Below are 19,279 nucleotides of genomic sequence, written 5' to 3'. Positions count from 1 at the left end.
AACTCGCCGAGGACACAGAGGGACTCCCAGGACCGGTGCTGGGCCCCGAGTCCACAGGTCCTGCTCTCTTTAGAGGACAGGGCGGCGCTGGTCCTGCTCTCTTTAGAGGGCCAGGCAGCTCTCGGACTGCTCAGGGGCGGCTCTGACCCCGGCCACCTGGCCCGTGGCACCCCTGTCACGAGAGGGCACCGCATCCCGGCACTTTCCTCCCGAAACGCAGAGCTCTGCTCGTTCCTCAGAACAGCAGTTTGCAGCCTGGGTGAACATCATATCCTGTCCTCCATCCTGGTCCCCAAGACTTGGCACAGGCCAGTAAACGGTGCTCTTCAGGTGGCAGCGAGCGGCACTCGCCTGGTGGTCCAGCGGCTAAGGCGCCACACTTCCACTGCAGGGAGCATGGGTTCGCTCCCTGGTCAGAGAACTAAGGTCTTGCGTGCCGCGTGGTATGGCCAAAGGACAGAAAAAAGAGAGAAAGAAAATACACCTTTCAGGCAGGAATAGGGACTCAGTTGCGTTAGTCCCCAAATCCCACTCCTGCCTTCCTGATGACGAGTGTTCATCATCACTCAGGGGGCTGTGGAACCAGACCGACCAGGGCTCGAGTCCAGGTCACAGTCATCACCTGCCGTGTAACCGTGGGCAGAGCACTCAACTTCTCAGCGCCTCAACTTTCCCATCTATAAAATGGGTATATTAATGTACGTGTCATATTGTGAGGATGAGATGAGAGATTCTATGTTAAGGGCTGAGCACACAGTAAGCCCTCAATAAATGTCAACTCCTACTGATGTTATGATCATGTAATACATTTTGCCAGATTGTGCCAGAAGCTCCATCAAAATACCACTAAATATGCTCCTCAGTTGGTTTTTAGAACAAATGCAATCCTCAGTTGACGACCACTGTTTTCTAGCATGGATGCAGAACTTTGAACTGAAGTTGGTTCATGTCTCTGGGACTGATCTCAGGACGATCGGGCTAGGTCAGCAACGGCTGCTCTTTGTTAAGCCCGTTCTTGGTTAAAAGTGTATTCGCTCAGTCGGGTCCGACTCTTTGCGACCCCACGGACTGTAGCCCGCCAGGCTCCTCTGTCCGTGGGATTCTCCAAGCAAGGATGCTGGAGGGGGTTGGCCGTTTCTCCAGGGGACCTTCCCGACCCAAGGATTGAACCCAGGTCTCCTGCACTACAGGCGGATCCTCCACCAGCTGGGCCACCCGGGAGGAGCAGAGATAACCGAAGGTGAGGAAGTGTGCAGTCACTCCCTGCACACACATCACGGCCATGCTTTCTGTGGGGCTTGTGAGAATCCATCCCACCTCTTCTAAGGTCTCAGCCAAACTGGTAACTAAAATCACTCAACTGTTTTAACTGGTAAAAACTTCCAGCCGTCTAGTTCAAGCTGTCCCCAGCATCGCTGTTTCAGAGACGGGAAGACAGACGGAGAAATGAGGTGACCCGCCTGTGTTTTCCCTGCTCCAAGTTCAGCCTAGCAGTCCTGCCTCCGACCAGGCCACCCGCTGACCTCCACAGCCGGGCAGCCGCAAACGGGCTGCCGCTAACCCAGCAGCGTGTCAAGGAGTGCTTTTTCGTTTTAACCTAACTTCCTACTCATTTTTTAAACTAATTTCTTTGTCCACTTTTGGCTGTGCTGGGTCCTCTCTGCTGTTCCGGCTTTCTCTAGCTGGGGCGGGCGGGGCTGCTCTCCAGCTGCGCGTGCAGGCTTCTCACTTGCCGGCTTCGCTGGTTGTGGAGCCCGCTCTAGGGCTCTAGGGTTCGGGGGTCGGGGCGTGGGCTCTAGGGCTCCAGGGCTCAGGGGTCAGGGTGTGGGCTCTAGGGTTCGGGGGTCGGGGCGTGGGCTCTAGGATTCGGGGCTCAGCAGTCGGGGCACCTGGGCTCGGGGCTCCGGGCGCGTGGGCTCGGGGCTCAGGGGTTGGGGCCTGGGCTCTAAGGCTCGGGGGTCGGGGCGCATGGACTCGGGGTCTCAGGGGTCAGGGTGCACGGGCTGCCTTGCTCTCAGGCACTCGGGATCCTCCCAGACCAGGGATCGAACCCCTGCCTCCTGCTTCGGCAGGCAGACTCTCCACTGGGCCACCAGGGAAGCCCAGGGAGCACTTCTGTCACTGACGAGAGAGCTGGCCTGGGCCCTCTCTGCAAGAGCCTGCGAGTCATCTCTGCAACACCCAGACCACTGCATCCCAACAAGATATATAACGTTGCAAACCGAAACATCTTCCCTGAGGAAAAACAATGCACATAAAAATTAAGTACAAAAGATCATGACATAATAACTAAAATATTGTTCAAAATACGATTCCTGGGTTTCCCAGGCTGCACAGTGGGAAACAATCCACCTGCTAATGGAGGAGATACAAGAGATGCAGGTTCGATCCCTGGGTCAGGAAGATCCCCTGGCGTAGGAAATGGAAACACGCTCCAGAATTCTCGCTGGAAAATCCCGTGGATCGAGGAGCTGGCGGGCTATTGTCCACAGGGTTGCAGAGAGTCAGACACGACTGAGTGCACACGCGCGCACACACACCCACAAACTCCCGCTCCTCACTGGAATATAAAAAATACAAGCCGGGAGGCGTGCAGACGGAGGCAGAGATTCAGGAGAGAGAAGGTGCGCGCAGGGCGGGGCAGGGACACCCTCCGTGAAGGTCACCTGGAGGCCTCGAGGGATCACAAGAGGCCGGGCCACACCTGCGAGCCTCTAAGGCGGCAGGTCCGGGGGTCAGCGCGGGGGCGGCCTCTCTGCGGAAGGTCCGCTGGCGTGGATGCGGCTTTAGGGGGCACCTCCGTGAGCCGCTGGGTTGGCGGGGAACAGAACCAACACCAGGCTGGGCATAAGAGGAAAGGGTGATGGGGGCGGGGCGGGGCGTGGCCCACCGGCGGAGCCCAGACCCGGGGGCGCGGGCGGGGTGGGGCCAGAGGGGGACACACTGTCGGGGCGTCTCCAGGCCCGGGGTGCCTTCCCCGGAGAGTCGGGAACCTGTGACCCTGTGGGCTCGCACCTGTCAACACCTGAATGCTGAGCCGAGCTGCAGGGCCCCCTCCCTTTAAACGCCTCCCCACCCGCTCGCCGATGCCCGCTCCTGTTTGAGGAGGATCAGGGTCTTCCACCCAGTAAGAAGGTGTGCGGGTCTCTTTTTTTCTTTAAAGATAGGTCTTTGGCTGAGAAACAGGCAACAAGCTGGCTACATGTAACCAGCTGAACAGCAAGTATAAGTGAGAGCTGTGAGCCCGTCCCTGAGTCGATGGGCAGGACGTCTAAGAAGGAAGGCGCGCAGTGCTTTTCTTTGGTCTCACTGCACCGCTTCTGGGATCGCAGGTCTCCCACCAGAGATCAGACCCAGGTCCACGGCGCAAAAAGGGCGAAGTCCTAACCACTGCACCGCCAGGGATCCCCGCAGACAGGTGACTTTAAGGAAAGAGGAGGAAAGGGCTGGTCCGCTAGGGAGAAGGGCGCTCAGGGCACAAGCGGGGCTCAGACGCCAGCGTCTCTGTCCAGCCGGGGGTGGATCCGCGGAAGTCAGGTGCCGTGTTGGCGCCGGGGGTGTGTGAGGCCACCAGAACCCTACTGTGTGTGGTTCCCGTCCAGTAGCCTGACCTAGACAGAGGGGGACCACAGAGGACGAGATGGCTGGATGGCATCACCGGCGCAATGGACATGAGTCTCAGTAAACTCCTGGAGACCATGATGGACATGGAGGCCTGGCGTGCTGCAGTCCATGGGGTCGCAGAGAATCGGACCCCGCTGAGCCACTGGACTGAACTGAACGTGACCCAGAGGAAAGCTGTAACCAACTTAGGACCTCAGTTTCCTAATCCGGAAAAGGAGGAAGCCGACCAGATTTATCTCTAAACTTCCTTTTGACTCTTAACTTCTCTGGTTTTTTTTTAATGGACATTCTGAAGAGCCTCCAGGGTAAATCCCCACTCACCAGATCAAAATAGAACAGGCCGTTTGGGGCACATTTTGTACTGAAAGGATCTGCCACAAACCACAAGGCTGAAGAGCACAAAACAGCAAATTTCATTTCCTTCCGGCTTCCAAGTGAGGATGAACATATCAGAGCGAATCCTGTGCTAAGCAGGCTGCCCAAACCCCGACTAGGGTTACCGGCGTCTATTTTCAGCTCCCAGGACAGTCACAGAAGCTGCGCAAGGGTTACAGATTTTGTGTGTGGGGGGGTCTACAACAGAGAACAGATAAAGCAGAGGATTCCTCAGAAATATTCCAAGAGCCCTCCAAAGTGTTGTCAGGCACATCTGTGGTTATAGTGGAGGCAGCTTTCAGCTGAGGGGCTTGTGAAAGATTCCTCAATCAATGTACATTTATGGAGCTCCAACTGCATACCAGGCACAGCTTAAACAACGGCTTGGCGTGGACTAGTTTCCGTAACTGAAACAGATGTTGCTTCTTCAAATGAAAATGTTGTATCCTATGTGCTTAGGACACACACACACACACCAGTCACTGTCTCCATAATTCTCCCAATCCAGTTAAAACTGAATCTATCCAACAGGGTTTTCCTTTTCATCTGTTTCCTGTTTTAGCAAATGCATCCCCTTCCTTTCTGCCTCTGTCTCTAGATTTATGGTCTTCCTTCTTCAGGATCTGTTAAAGTCTAGCTCAACTCAGTCTTTCTCTGTAATGTCTTCTCTCCACCACTAGATGTGACCTGCTTTCCTTGACGCCTCTCTGACATCTTTTCCAGGATGCTCAGGTCTACCCGTACACTGTTTTCTATTACTTTACTCTTACTTGCATGACTTCTATCTCTCCAACTACAGCACAAATTGAATGAGGAAAAAACTGTCTCCTTCCGTCACATTTCCCAAAGTGTCTAGGACAAGGCTAACGGTAAGCGATGCTCAGAGCACGAGCTGGGGTTTCATCTTTGCCTGTCATGCGGAAAAGGTGACAACGCACAGACACGAAGAAGGGGAAAGCGGCCGTCAACAAATAAGTGATACAGCCCTGCTTTAAAACACCTGTATTATATAGGGAGAGAATCCTGATAGTTCCACATGCAGTGATGTAAACACACACACGCGCATGCGCGCGCTTCCCTGGTAGCTCAGTTGGTAAAGAATCCGCCCACAATGCGGAGACCTGGGTTCAATCCCTGGGTTGGGAAGATCCCCTGGAGGAGGGAAAGGCCACACACTCCACTATTCTGGCCTGGAGAATTCCATGACTGTATATAGTCCATGGGGTCGCAAAGAGTCAGACACGATGACTTTCACTTTCACACACACAATTAGACAAAAAAAGGTCAGAAGAAAGCTGCTGAGAAACATTCAATGGAAGGGAGTTAACTGTTCCTGGGCTTCCCAAGTGGCTCAGTGGTAGAGAACCCGCCTGCCGACGCAGGAGATGCAGGAGACTTGGGCTTCACCCCCGGGTCGGGAAGATCCCCTGGAGGAGGAGGTGGCGCCCCACTCCAGTGTCCTGCCCGGGACTGCCTTGCTCGACAGGGACCCTTGCGGGTACTCGACACCTACAGCTGAATTTTCAGGCTACTAGTGTACCACTCTGGCTGCAGAACACACTTGGTGTGTTAGTGTTACCTTCGGTGTGTACAACCTCATGTACCTAGACCCACACTTACCTGGGTTTCAGCTCACTCAGACTGTTGGCAGGTCAGAGAGAAGCAGGTGGAAGTGCAGCAGACCATCGTCAGTGGTCGAGAAGGGACCACACTGCCCCTGACACAGGCTCTTGGCGCTGACTTGAGCATACACGTTTTCCACGTGTCTGAGTCCCAACATGGTTCTGCATAATAATAATGCCATATGCCGAGCACATCATGGCTTATCAGTGACTTCCATACTCTTCATCTTATTTGATTTTGCAAATAGCCATGGGAGGTGGCTGGGGGAGAGGTGATGAATCCCTCCCTATCTGTAGACGAGGCGAAGGTTCACTCTGGTGGCTGGAACTGGCCGCTAAGAGTTTCCAAGCGGCAAAGCCACATATCACATCTAGACCTTACAATACCTCACCTCCAAGACACCACACTTGTAGAGTGCATCTAACCTCACTTGTTAGTAAGAATATTCCTGCACGGCTGTAGCTGGTTATATCTGTGGCTGTATCTGTAGTGTTATTGCATACTTATGTTTCTATTTTCTTTTTTTAAATGACAAACTCAGGAGTAATTTATTAGAAATGCCAATAAATACATAAGTCATGAACTAAAACAAAACTGAGAAAACAAAGTTACACACATTACAAAAGAGATAAAAATGAGAACAAGACACCTCACACAACATCACAGTAAGTGAGGGAAGCTGGTCTAAACATCCAGACTTTAGGAAAACACGAATTATGAAACCTGTCGTAAGGAAGAAGAGAAGGAAGGTATAACAATCCTCTACTTTCGTCCTCTAATTTCTTACATGTATATACTTTAATCAAACTTTATTGGTATCCAAATTAGTTCTTGTTTTAAACTATTCTATATTGGAGTACAGCTGATTAACAATCTTGTGGCTGTTTCTGGTGGGCAGCAAACACATCCCTGTGTCCCTTCTCCCCCAAACCCCCTCCTGTCCCGGCTGCCACCCACACTTAGCAGAGGTCCCTGCCTCTTCAGGGGGACCTGTTGGTTCCCCACCCGAAACACAGCAGGGTCGATCCCAAACCCCCTCACTAGCCCTTCTCCCACCCTCCCCCACACACACATTTATGCTTTTCAAGGGTCCTCCATTACTTTGTAAGTACCCCCAAAGACTCCGTCTTCTCTCCAACTCCTTGTTTTGCTCTGGTGGATGAGCAGGTATTTAAACTCCGTTGATGACTATATAAAGAATCTGAAACCTTACCAAACTCTATTTAGAGCCCCAAATACTAACATGGTTCCAAACACCTGTGGCTGCTCGTGAACTACAGCACTCATCACACAGAGACAGTGTCTTCTAAAGATAGCCGGGTGCCTAAAGATCTTGCCAGCTCTCAGCCACACTCTCCTGACACCTGTCACTTGAACCGCAGTGGCATTTCCACAGCTAAAAAGTCACACTGCTAATCAGGCGACCAGAGGCAAGGGAGCGAAGCTCAGAGTGGACTCTGAACATCATTAAGATTCCAGAAGGTCTTTGAAAGGCCTTTCCTAGTTTAAACTCACTCTGCTACTGCGCCTGTGTCTAGCGTCTTTCCATCCCAACGTTCGTTTACTGTGTGCGTGAGGCTAGGAAGTGAAGCCAACAGAACAAACTCTTGTTCTAGGTCCACTTCAGTTCAGTCGCTCAGTCGTGTCCGACTCTTTGCGATCCCATGGACTGCAGCACGCCAGGCCTCCCTGTCCATCACCAACTCCCGGAGTCCACCCAAACTCATGTCCATCGAGTCGGTGATGCCATCCAACCATCTCATCCTCTGTCGCCCCCTTCTCCTCCTGCCCTCAATCTTTCCCAGCATCAGGGTCTTTTCAAATGAGTCAGTTCTTCACATCAGGTGGCCCAAATATTGGAGTTTCAGCTTCAGCATCAGTCCTTCCAATGAATCTTCAGGACTGATTTCCTTTAGGATGGACTGGTTGGATCTCCTTGCAGTGCAAGGGACTCTCAAGAGTCTTCTCCAACACCGCAGTTCAAAAGCATCAATTCTTTGGTACTCAGCTTTCTTTATAGTCCAACTCTCACATCCATACATGACCACTGGCAAAGCCATAGCCTTGACGAGACGGACCTTTGTTGACAAAGTAATGTCTCTGCTTTTTTTTTTTTTTGTCTCTGCTTTTTAATATGCTGTCTAGGTTGGTCATAACTTTCCTTCCAAGGAGTAAGCATCTTTTAATTTCATTCTAGGTACCAAGAAGCAAATGATACCTGCGCTCTGTGAATTAGTGGGTTTTATGTTTATTTATTTTGGCCAAGGGGAAGGTGGGATCTCAGTTCCCCGAGTCAGGGATCACAGCTGAGCCTCCCTGCGTTGGAAGCACAGGGTCTTAACCACTGGACCACCAGCCAGTCCCAACTGAAGGCATGTGTTTAAGCCCAGAGTCTGTTCTGAAGGGACTTATTTACATCACAGTGTCTGTCCTATGAGTGTCTAAGACATTAAATTATTTCATTTGGTCCTTGAAAAAACATACAATGTCCTGCAAACCAAGCCCCGTTCATCAGACTTGTAACTTTCTCACTGATTACATAATGATGGGATAAATAAGCAATTTGATTAGACTGCTATTTGATTCAACAGCCACTCAAGTTTTCAGATTCCTTGCTTTCAGGGAGGAGTCCCAGGCAGAAAGTGGAACCAGCCCAGAATAAGAGGGGTTCCGACTAAACAATTAAATATGCGTTTTGTTTTGTTTTTAATTTATGATTTATTTTGGCTGTGCTGGGTCTTCATCGGGCTCACAAGCTTCTCTGGTGGTGGTGAGTATGCTCAGAAGCAGTATCTGGTATCTGAATTCCCCCCCAGAGATGGAAGCTGGGCCCCTTGCATTGGGAGCACACAGTCTTACCCATGACTCACCAGGGAAATCCCTAAATATGCATTTTAATAAAGAGATCTAATATAAACCAAATAATAGGGGTTTGTGTTAGTTTAATAATAGAAAAAGAATCGTCTGGATGTAATTAATACAATGGTTGGTGAACATAAGCTACTGAACACATAAGATTAAACAACACATCTGAGTTCAGAGCCACACAATACTTCACAGCCTTTCTTGGACGATCGTGACTGTGTCCAAAACTCTTCTCCACAACAAAGAATCCTGTTTCCTCTAGTCTTTCTCCTATTTTTTATTTTTTAATTTGCTGCAATGGCCACGCTACCTAGTTTCGTAAATCTTCTCTGAGCTTTTAAGACAAAGAAAGGATAAGCCCCTACCCAAACCAAACTCAACCAGTGAAACTTTCCACAGGGAGTCATGTTGTTTAGTCGCTAAGTCGTGTCCAACTCTTTTGCAGCCCTATGGACTGAAGCCCACGAGGCTCCTCTCCGTCCATGAGATTTTCCAGGCAAGAATACTAGAACGGGTTGCCTCTCCCTTTTCCAGGGGATCTCCCCGGCCCAGGGATCAAACCCGAGTCTCTTGCATTGGCAGAGAGACGCCTTGCCACTGAGCCACCTGGAAAGCCCTGATGACTCGTGTCCCAGTGACTAAAGTCCAGGCACCACACTGGCAGTGTGGCTATCAGAACCGAGAATGAGTTCCACTTGTCTTTGTAATGTACCACTACGCTTGAGCCTTACAGCAGATCACTGAACTTTTATTTAATATGATGCTTATTCTGCCGTTTGTTGAAAACATGAGTTGAAGGTCAGGAGGTGACCAAAGGAACGGTGAACATCCTGGGTTAAAAGTAAGGAGTAGAGACTCAAAGCCAGATGACAAAGCGCCATTTGCACTGAGGATATGCATGTTTCGTGCATGTTCTACAGTCTTACTTTATATCCCATGGTACTTCCAAACTTCATAGTTGATTCCAGAATCGGCATCGATCCCTCCGATCCCTCTTGACTCTAGTTCAGGGGGCCCCGTGAGGACAGGGGTGTCCATCTGCTGCATTCCCACCTGCACTGTCAGAGCCTAGCGCCCCCGCTGGGTGTCCACCCAACCCAGCATACGCAGGACACGCCGGACACAAGCCACTTCACGGCGCCCCCTTCTCTCTACCACCCTGCACACGCCACCCCTCAGCACACACGCTCTCTCACCACCTTCCCTGCCAAACCAGCTCCTCCTCCCGAACACCCGACCTCTAGGACTGACTCCCTGCCTATTCCAGCCACCCAGGCAGTGTCTTCAGCCGTCCTGGGCTAAGAAACACGGTTTCTTTAACCATGGTTTCCCGCTGCCCGGAATCCGTCTTCCACCCTCCCACTTCCACAAAACCTGCTCATCTCCCCTCTCGTCCCACGAAGCCACTGCCTCCTTTTCTAGTCATGGGGAGTTCTTCTTTTTAAAACTGTTGCTTTAATTTCCCAGGGTTCTTCACAATATTTTGTTCAATTATCCTCCATTTATTCATGGAGTCCTATTCTACTTCTCTACCTAAAAAGCTGTCTTCTTGGTGCAAGAATCGTGCTGTTTATTTCTTGATATCTTTTCCAATGCAAGCAAAAGCTGGCCCCACATGCTCTCAATAAATATTTGTAGGCTGATTAACTAAAGATAAAATACAATCAGCTGGCATGTGTATAAGAAATTTTTCTGGGAGGAAAAGATTTAAAAAAGGGTATATCTAGGTTCTTCTGAAACATGCAGAAGAAATCTGTATTCTATATACACACACAAGTATATAATCTTTTTTTTTTAAATTGAGGCACACTTGATTTAACAGGGCTGCATTAGTTTCTGGTATATTACAAAGTGATTCACTTATGCATATATATACCTGTTCTTTTTCACATTCTTTTCCATTAAGGTTTATTACAAAATATTGAATATAGTTCCCTCTGCTATAGAGCAGGACCTTGTTTAATCTATACATAGTAGTCTCTGCTAATCCAAAACTCTAATTTATCCCTCCCCTATCCTATAATTTTAACTAATCCATAATAAAATGTTAACTGTGCTTTTTAAAAAGTTCATACGCAAAAAAAAAAAAAAAAAAAAAGTTCATACGCTGCCTTAAGTCTTGTTTAAACTCATTTATTAGCTGCAAGGACTGTGACAAACATTCTGTTTTGGGTGCTGCCGTGTGGAAAAAAGACAGTTCTGTGGCGAGAAGATCAGACCCTTATTCTTGAAAGTCAAAACAGAAAAATACGCTTTTGATGTTGCTGTCATTACCCACAAGAGACTTGGTGGGAGAAGAGTGGCCCTCCCCCTGCCCGCCGGCTCAGACAAGGGCTGCTTACCACTCTGACAGGCCTTTCCTGGGTGCCACGCGCTTCCAATGCCACTCTGATTAGCCACTCACCGCCAGCGCCACGGGGCAGGAGGAACAGCATCACCCCTGTTGAACAGTGCAGATGCCCTCGGGAGGCACAGAGAAATTCTGAGGGGCTTTCCCCCTAAGATAAACGGCGGGAGTCAGAGCTTGAACCCGAAGCTCTGGTGTTCTGCTTCGGTCCTGGGAAAATCCAAGGTCATCCTTAAGGAAAGCCGGGGGGCATCTGTCACCAGTTCACCACTTTAGCTTACACTCCAGTGAACGTGGAGGCCCCTCAGTCGTGTCCGACTCTTTGTGACCTCACAGACTATACAGTCCATGGAGTTCTCCAGGCCAGAACACTGGAGTGGGTCGCCTATCCCTTCTCCAGCAGATCTTCCCAACCCAGGAATCGAACCGGGGTCTCCTGCACTGCAGGCGGACTCTTCACCAGCTGAGCCACAGAGGAAGCTATCGGGGAGGCTTACTCTCCAGGGACACTGAGAAATCAACAACCCAACAAGTGCCTAGTAACGCAAGAAACAGCGCCAGACGGGGGGAACAGCCGTGAGAAGGACTAAAGCCCGACTTCCCTCGTGGGGCTGAGAGTCTAGACAGCGGCTTCCACAGGAGGAACCTGAGGCCATCCTTCGGAGTGTGGCTGGACAATAGCAGAACACCTGTATTTATCCCACTTTACAAGGATTCTTTTACTTTTCTATTTTGTAGGTGTGTTTATGGTATGCATAATGCATCCATACAGCAGTCCATGGGTATCACAGGCAACATGCTGATGTTGGGGGGAATCTGTGCTCAAAATACCTGCACAGATATGGACGGGCAAGCAGGACATTTGAAACCCGATGGACTGTGCTCGCTTCGGCAGCACATATACTAAAATTGGAACGATACAGAGAAGATTAGCATGGCCCCTGCGCAAGGATGACTCGCAAATTCGTGAAGCGTTCCATATTTTTAAAAACCATATGATTATCTCAATAGATGCAGAAAAGCCTTTGACAAAATTCAACATCCATTTATGATAAAAACGCTCCAGAAAGCAGGAATAGAAGGAACATACCTCAACATAATAAAAGCTATATATGACAAACCCACAGCAAACATTATCCTCAATGGTGAAAAATTGAAAGCATTTCCCCTAAAATCAGGAACAAGACAAGGGTGCCCACTCTCACCACTACTATTCAACATAGTTTTGGAAATTTGGCCACAGCAATCAGAGCAGAAAAAGAAATAAAAGGAATCCAGATAGGAAAAGAAGAAGTGCAAACCGCTGGACTGCAGGACAACTCGGGCTTTCCTGAACACACTATGACATGTCCCAGCTTCAGGTCTTTCTACCTGCTCTATTATCTAAAACGCATCTCCTCCCTTCACGGTCCTGCTTCCTGAGTAAACATCGTCCAAGCCCAGCTCAGAGGGCCCTCAGAGGCAGAGTCCGTCACACCTCTCTGAGGCTCCCACGATCCCAGAGGGACCCCAGACGCCCCTCTGTCCCAGACCTCATCCTGCTGTGCCGTGACACCTACATTTCCACCCCTGGCACTAGCTGGCTGGACTCTCTGGTCTGTGAGCTCCTTGAAGACAGGAGTTCTCTGGTTTACCGTTTGTTCTCAGGGGCAGGATCATCACTGAGGCCTGGCACGTAAGGGCCTCTCACAATGCACGTGAGAAGTTTATTCACAGCTTTTTTCTCTTTAATTGCAGTCACCTTGAAGACAGATGCTTCAGGCGGGCAATCAAACAAAATCTTTTCCTTCCTCTTCTGTCCACCTGCAGAGAGGCGGCAGGGCGGGCGAGCCCCCACACCCAGCTCTCAGACGCACCCCTGAGCCCAGGTCAGGAGAAAGCTTACACACAGGCTGTGAGAAAGTGGTGCTTCCAGAATGCTTCTAAATGTTCTTTTTATTGGGCCACAGACGCTTTAGCACGCCACGTTAGCTTCTTCTGTACAGCAAAGTGAATCAGTCATATGCACACACATGTCCCCTCTTTTCTGAGTTTCCTCCCCACTGAGGTCACCACAGAAGGCTGAGGAGCGTTCCCTGTGCTGCATAGCAGGTTCTCACTCGTCATCATGTGGTATCAACAGTGAATAAACATCAGTGCTCAGCTCTCTGTCATCCCACCCACCACGCTCCCCTGGCATCCATGTGTTTGTTCTCTGTGTCTGGATCTCTAGTTCTGCTTTGCCAACAAGATCATCTACACCATTTTTCTAGATTCCATGTATTGGCATTAAAACACGCTATCTGTTTTGATCTTTCTGACTTACTGCACTCTGTATGATAGTCACTAGGCCCATTCAGACACATTCAAACCTTACCAGTGAGGGCTGGCCAGCCTCAATCTTGACTTCAAGATGGAGACCCAGCACTGCAAAACCTGGGAAGAGCACATCAGAAATGCAGAGACACGCTGAGCTCAGACAGTTCAGATACCAGTCCTGCGGGGATGCCTGCGGGGCTGAGAAGAGACGAACTCAGGACGGGTCACAGGCTCAGATTCTGTCTCAGCCCTGCATGCACTAACTACGCTGGGGCCACCATGCTGGGGTGTGTAGCCCTGCACACACCAACTGGGGTACACAGCCCCGCACACACTAACTGGGGTACATGGCCCCACACACACTAACCGGGGAGCACGGCCCCGCACACACTAACCGGAGTGCACGGCCCTGCACACACTAACTGGGGTACACAGCCTCCCACACACTAACCGGGGTGTGTAGCCCTGCACACACCAACTGGGGTACACAGCCCTGCACACACCAACTGGGGTACACAGCCTCCCACACACTAACTGGGGTGTGTAGCCCTGCACACACCAACTGGGGTACACAGCCCTGCACACACCAACTGGGGTGCACGGCCCCACACACACTACTGTGGTACACGGCCCCGCACACACTAACCAGGGTACACGGCCCCGCACACACTAACCGGAGTGCACGGCCCTGCACACACTAACTGGGGTACACAGCCTCCCACACACTAACCGGGGTGTGTAGCCCCGCACACACCAACTGGGGTGCACGGCCCCACACACACTAACCGGGGAGCACGGCCCTGCACACACTACTGTGGTACACGGCCCCGCACACACTAACCAGGGTACACGGCCCCGCACACACTAACCGGGGTGCACGGCCCCACACACACTACTGGGGTGTGTAGCCCCGCACACACCAACTGGGGTGCACGGCCCCACACACACTAACCGGGGAGCACGGCCCTGCACACACTAACCAGGGTACACAGCCCTGCACACACTAACCGGGGAGCACGGCCCCGCACACACTAACCGGGGTGCACGGCCCTGCACACACTAACTGGGGTACACAGCCTCCCACACACTAACCGGGGTGTGTAGCCCTGCACACACCAACTGGGGTACACAGCCCTGCACACACCAACTGGGGTACACAGCCCCGCACACACCAACTGGGGTACACAGCCCCGCACACACCAACTGGGGTGCATGGCCCCACACACACTAACCGGAGTGCATGGCCCCACACACACTAACCGGGGAGCACGGCCCCACACACGCTAACCGGGGTACACGGCCCCGCAAACACTAACCGGGGTACACGGCCCCACACACACTAACCGGGGTACACGGCCCCACACACACTACTGTGGTACACAGCCCTGCACACACTAACCGGGGAGCACAGCCCCGCACACACTAACCGGGGTGCACGGCCCCGCACATACTACTGTGGTACACGGCCCCCCACACACTAACCGGGGAGCACGGCCCCGCACACACTACTGTGGTACACGGCCCCCCACACACTAACCGGGGAGCACGGCCCCGCACACACTACTGTGGTACACGGCCCCCCACACACTAACCGGGGAGCACGGCCCCGCACACACTAACCGGGGTACACGGCCCCGCACACACTAACTGGGGTACACAGCCTCCCACACACTAACTGGGGTGTGTAGCCCTGCACACACCAACTGGGGTACACAGCCCTGCACACACCAACTGGGGTGCACGGCCCCACACACACTAACCGGGGTACACGGCCCCGCACACACTAACCGGGGAGCACGGCCCCACACATACTACTGTGGTACACGGCCCTGCACACACTAACCGGGGTACATGGCCCCGCACACACTACTGTGGTACACAGCCCCGCACACACTAACCGGGGTACATGGCCCCACACACACTACTGTGGTACACGGCCCCGCACACACTACTGTGGTACACGGCCCCGCACACACTAACCGGGGCGCACGGCCCCACACATACTACTGTGGTACACGGCCCTGCACACACTAACCGGGGTACATGGCCCCGCACACACTACTGTGGTACACGGCCCCGCACACACTAACCGGGGTACACGGCCCCACACACACTACTGTGGTACACAGCCCCACACACACTACTGTGGTACACGGCCCCGCACACACTAACCGGGGTACATGGCCCCGCACACACTACTGTGGTACACGGCCCCGCACACACTAACCGGGGTACACGGCCCCACACACACTACTGTGGTACACAGCCCCACACACACTACTGTGGTACACAGCCCCACACACACTAACTGGGGTACACAGCCCCGCACACACTAACCGGGGTACATGGCCCCACACACACTAACCAGGGTGCACGGCCCCGCACATACTACTGTGGTACACGGCCCCGCACACACTACTGTGGTACACGGCCCCGCACACACTACTGTGGTACACGGCACTGCACACACTAACCGGGGTACACGGCCCCACACACACCAACTGGGGTGCATGGCCCCACACACACTACTGTGGTACACGGCCCCACACACACTACTGTGGTACACAGGCCCACACACACTAACTGGGGTACACAGCCCCGCACACACTAACCGGGGTGTGTAGCCCCGCACACACTACTGTGGTACACGGCCCCGCACACACTACTGTGGTACACAGCCCTGCACACACTAACCGGGGTACATGGCCCCACACACACTACTGTGGTACACGGCCCCGCACACACTACTGTGGTACACGGCCCCGCACACACTAACCGGGGTACACAGCCCTGCACACACTAACCGGGATGCACGGCCCCGCACACACTACTGTGGTACACGGCCCTGCACACACTAACCGGGGTACACGGCCCCGCACACACTACTGTGGTACACGGCCCCACACACACCAACTGGGGTGCATGGCCCCACACACACTACTGTGGTACACAGCCCCACACACACTAACTGGGGTACACAGCCCCGCACACACTAACCGGGGTACATGGCCCCACACACACTAACCAGGGTGCACGGCCCCGTACATACTACTGTGGTACACGGCCCTGCACACACTAACCGGGGTACACGGCCCTGCACACACTACTGTGGTACACGCCCCGCACACACTACTGTGGTACACGGCCCCGCACACACTAACCGGGGTACACGGCCCCGCACACACTACTGTGGTACACGGCCCCACACACACTACTGGGGTACACAGCCCCGCACACACTAACCGGGGTACACGGCCCCACACACACCAACTGGGGTGCATGGCCCCACACACACCAACTGGGGTGCATGGCCCCACACACACTACTGTGGTACACAGCCCCACACACACTAACTGGGGTACACAGCCCCGCACACACTAACCGGGGTGCACGGCCCCGCACATACTACTGTGGTACACGGCCCCACACACACTAACCGGGGTACACGGCCCCGCACACACTACTGTGGTACACGGCCCCGCACACACTACTGTGGTACACGGCCCCACACACACTAACCGGGGTGCACGGCCCCACACACACTACTGTGGTACACGGCACTGCACATACTACTGTGGTACACGGCCCTGCACACACTAACCGGGGTACACGGCCCCACACACACTAACCGGGGTACATGGCCCCACACACACTAACCGGGGTACACGGCCCTACACACACTACTGTGGTACACGGCCCCACACACACTAACCGGGGTGCACGGCCCCACACACACCAACTGGGGTACACGGCCCCGCACACACTACTGTGGTACACGGCCCCACACACACTACTGTGGTACACGGCCCCGCACACACTAACCGGGGTACACGGCCCCACACACACCAACTGGGGTGCATGGCCCCACACACACCAACTGGGGTGCATGGCCCCACACACACTACTGTGGTACACGGCCCCGCACACACTAACCGGGGTACACGGCCCCACACACACCAACTGGGGTACACGGCCCCACACACACCAACTGGGGTGCATGGCCCCACACACACTACTGTGGTACACGGCCCCGCACACACTACTGTGGTACACAGGCCCACACACACTAACTGGGGTACACAGCCCCGCACACACTACTGTGGTACACAGCCCCACACACACTAACTGGGGTACACAGCCCCGCACACACTAACTGGGGTACATGGCCCCACACACATTACTGTGGTACACGGCCCCGCACACACTACTGTGGTACACAGCCCCACACACACTAACTGGGGTACACAGCCCCGCACACACTAACTGGGGTACACAGCCCCACACACATTACTGTGGTACACGGCCCCGCACACACTACTGTGGTACACAGCCCCGCACACACTGAGGTACACAGCCCCGCACACACTAACTGGGGTACATGGCCCCGCACACACTACTGTGGTACACGGCCCCGCACACACTAACTGGGGTACACAGCCCTACACACACTAACTGGGGTGTGTAGCCCTGCACACACTAACTACGTCTGGGCCACCACATTGGGGTGCATAACAACCTTGGGGCCACTTGGTCTCCAGTAGAGGGAATCATCGTGACTCCTTTTAAAAACTTTAGGGATGACATGAGGAAAGTGGGGGCAGAGAGGAACCAAGGTCAGTCCATCCTCACTCTGACACCATGTCAGATGGCTAAGCAGCCATCATTTAAAAGGCTTGACTAGACAGGTTATCACTAAGGTCCCACCAGCCTAAAATTCAACCCGTTGATCATGCTGATGACATGGACATGTCGTGTCAGTCAACCATGTTACGAGCAATCCTTTGGGAAGACCTTCACTAAACTGTGACTGAGAGCAACTGTGTGTGTTTGCTGGACCTTGTCCAGTCAACAAGCTTTAGCAGAACATGCATCAGGCACTGTACATAACAAGAAACAAGGTGTATGCGGACTCCGCCTTCATGGAGCACGCGCTTCTACAAACTTCACTTTCCTTGTCCCCACTATGTGAGTGAGTGAGAGAGGGAAAGTCGCTCAGTTGTGTCCGACTCTTTGCGACCCCATGGACTATAGAGTCCGTGGAATTCTCCAAACCAGAATACTGGAGTGGGCAGCTTTTCTTTACTCCAGGGAATCTTCCCAACCCAGGGGTCTAACCCAGGTCTCCCACATTGCAGGCAAATTCTTTACCAGCTGAGCCACAAAGGAAACCCATCACGTAATGGTACTTTTATGTCTAAAGACCCTGAAATGTGATGATTTAGTGTGAACACCAAAGTGACATGGTCCTCAAGAGCACCTCTCCAACTGACTTTTTAAAATTTCATCTGAATGCATCAGAACTTAGTATTAGCTGTAAAATAATCCCTCATTCAACTTAAGAGAGATGCATTCTAAGCTTTCAAACGTATTTCTTCACCTTACCTCTTACCACTGAACACAACTTCAGGTGCCCTTGTTGGGGCATCCGCATTAGAAAGCTGCACGTGGGATTTGGAATCAAGAACTTTAAATCTCAGTTCTGCCTCCATCACTGAATAACTGTGTGTCCTTGGCCCAAGTCACTTAATCTCCCTGAGCTGCATTTATTTTATCACTTGGCAAATTTTTTTCCATCAACCCATCTTTCTGGGGACATAACAATGAACAAGAACTTCAGTAAAGCTTCTAAATTTCTTCTAAATCAGAATAATCACTCAGATTTCTCCTAACTCACAGGTTAAGGATCAAGAAAATGTTAAGAATCAATACAATGACACATATAAAATCTCTTTCTAAAATTAAAAAAAAATGCTGTTTACATGTTAGTTGTGATTTGTATCACAAATACTTATCACATAAACACAGATAAAGGAAAGAATTGTTATCATGGAACTTTTTTATATATTCATCTCACCCAGCAAGTACCCTGAATTTACAGACCAAAGGCTCACAGTATGACTTCCTCCCATTTTTTCTGAAGGCATCTGAACCATCAATAGGTGCTGTGGATCCACAAGGCTGTAATTTATCATATGTAATAGCATCCGTGAAAGCTAAAAATACTAATATGTTTGTGTGTCATCTTGCATGCAGTTGCATGACTCTAAAGTGGGATTTTATGTTTGTACCCAAATATCTAGCAATTTAAACAACACACTGAAGTGAGAGGCTAAAAATATAAACAGACTAAAAATGTTAACTGGTTCA

General features: G+C 52.0%; 1 protein-coding gene and 1 non-coding gene across 5 annotated transcripts in view; one reads left to right on the top strand and one right to left on the bottom strand.

Moving 5' to 3' along the window:
* The window catches only part of DEPTOR (DEP domain containing MTOR interacting protein), a 164,591-nt gene that overhangs the window by 121,917 nt on the left and 23,395 nt on the right, over positions 1 to 19,279 (bottom strand). The window lies entirely within an intron of this gene.
* Positions 11,714 to 11,820, top strand: LOC122679730. The gene has a single exon (XR_006336516.1). It is a non-coding gene; the product is annotated as a U6 spliceosomal RNA (small nuclear RNA).

This window comes from Cervus elaphus, chromosome 21 (assembly GCF_910594005.1).
Source record: "Cervus elaphus chromosome 21, mCerEla1.1, whole genome shotgun sequence".
Lineage (NCBI taxonomy): Eukaryota > Metazoa > Chordata > Mammalia > Artiodactyla > Cervidae > Cervus > Cervus elaphus.
This window is presented reverse-complemented; position numbering and strand designations above follow the sequence as displayed.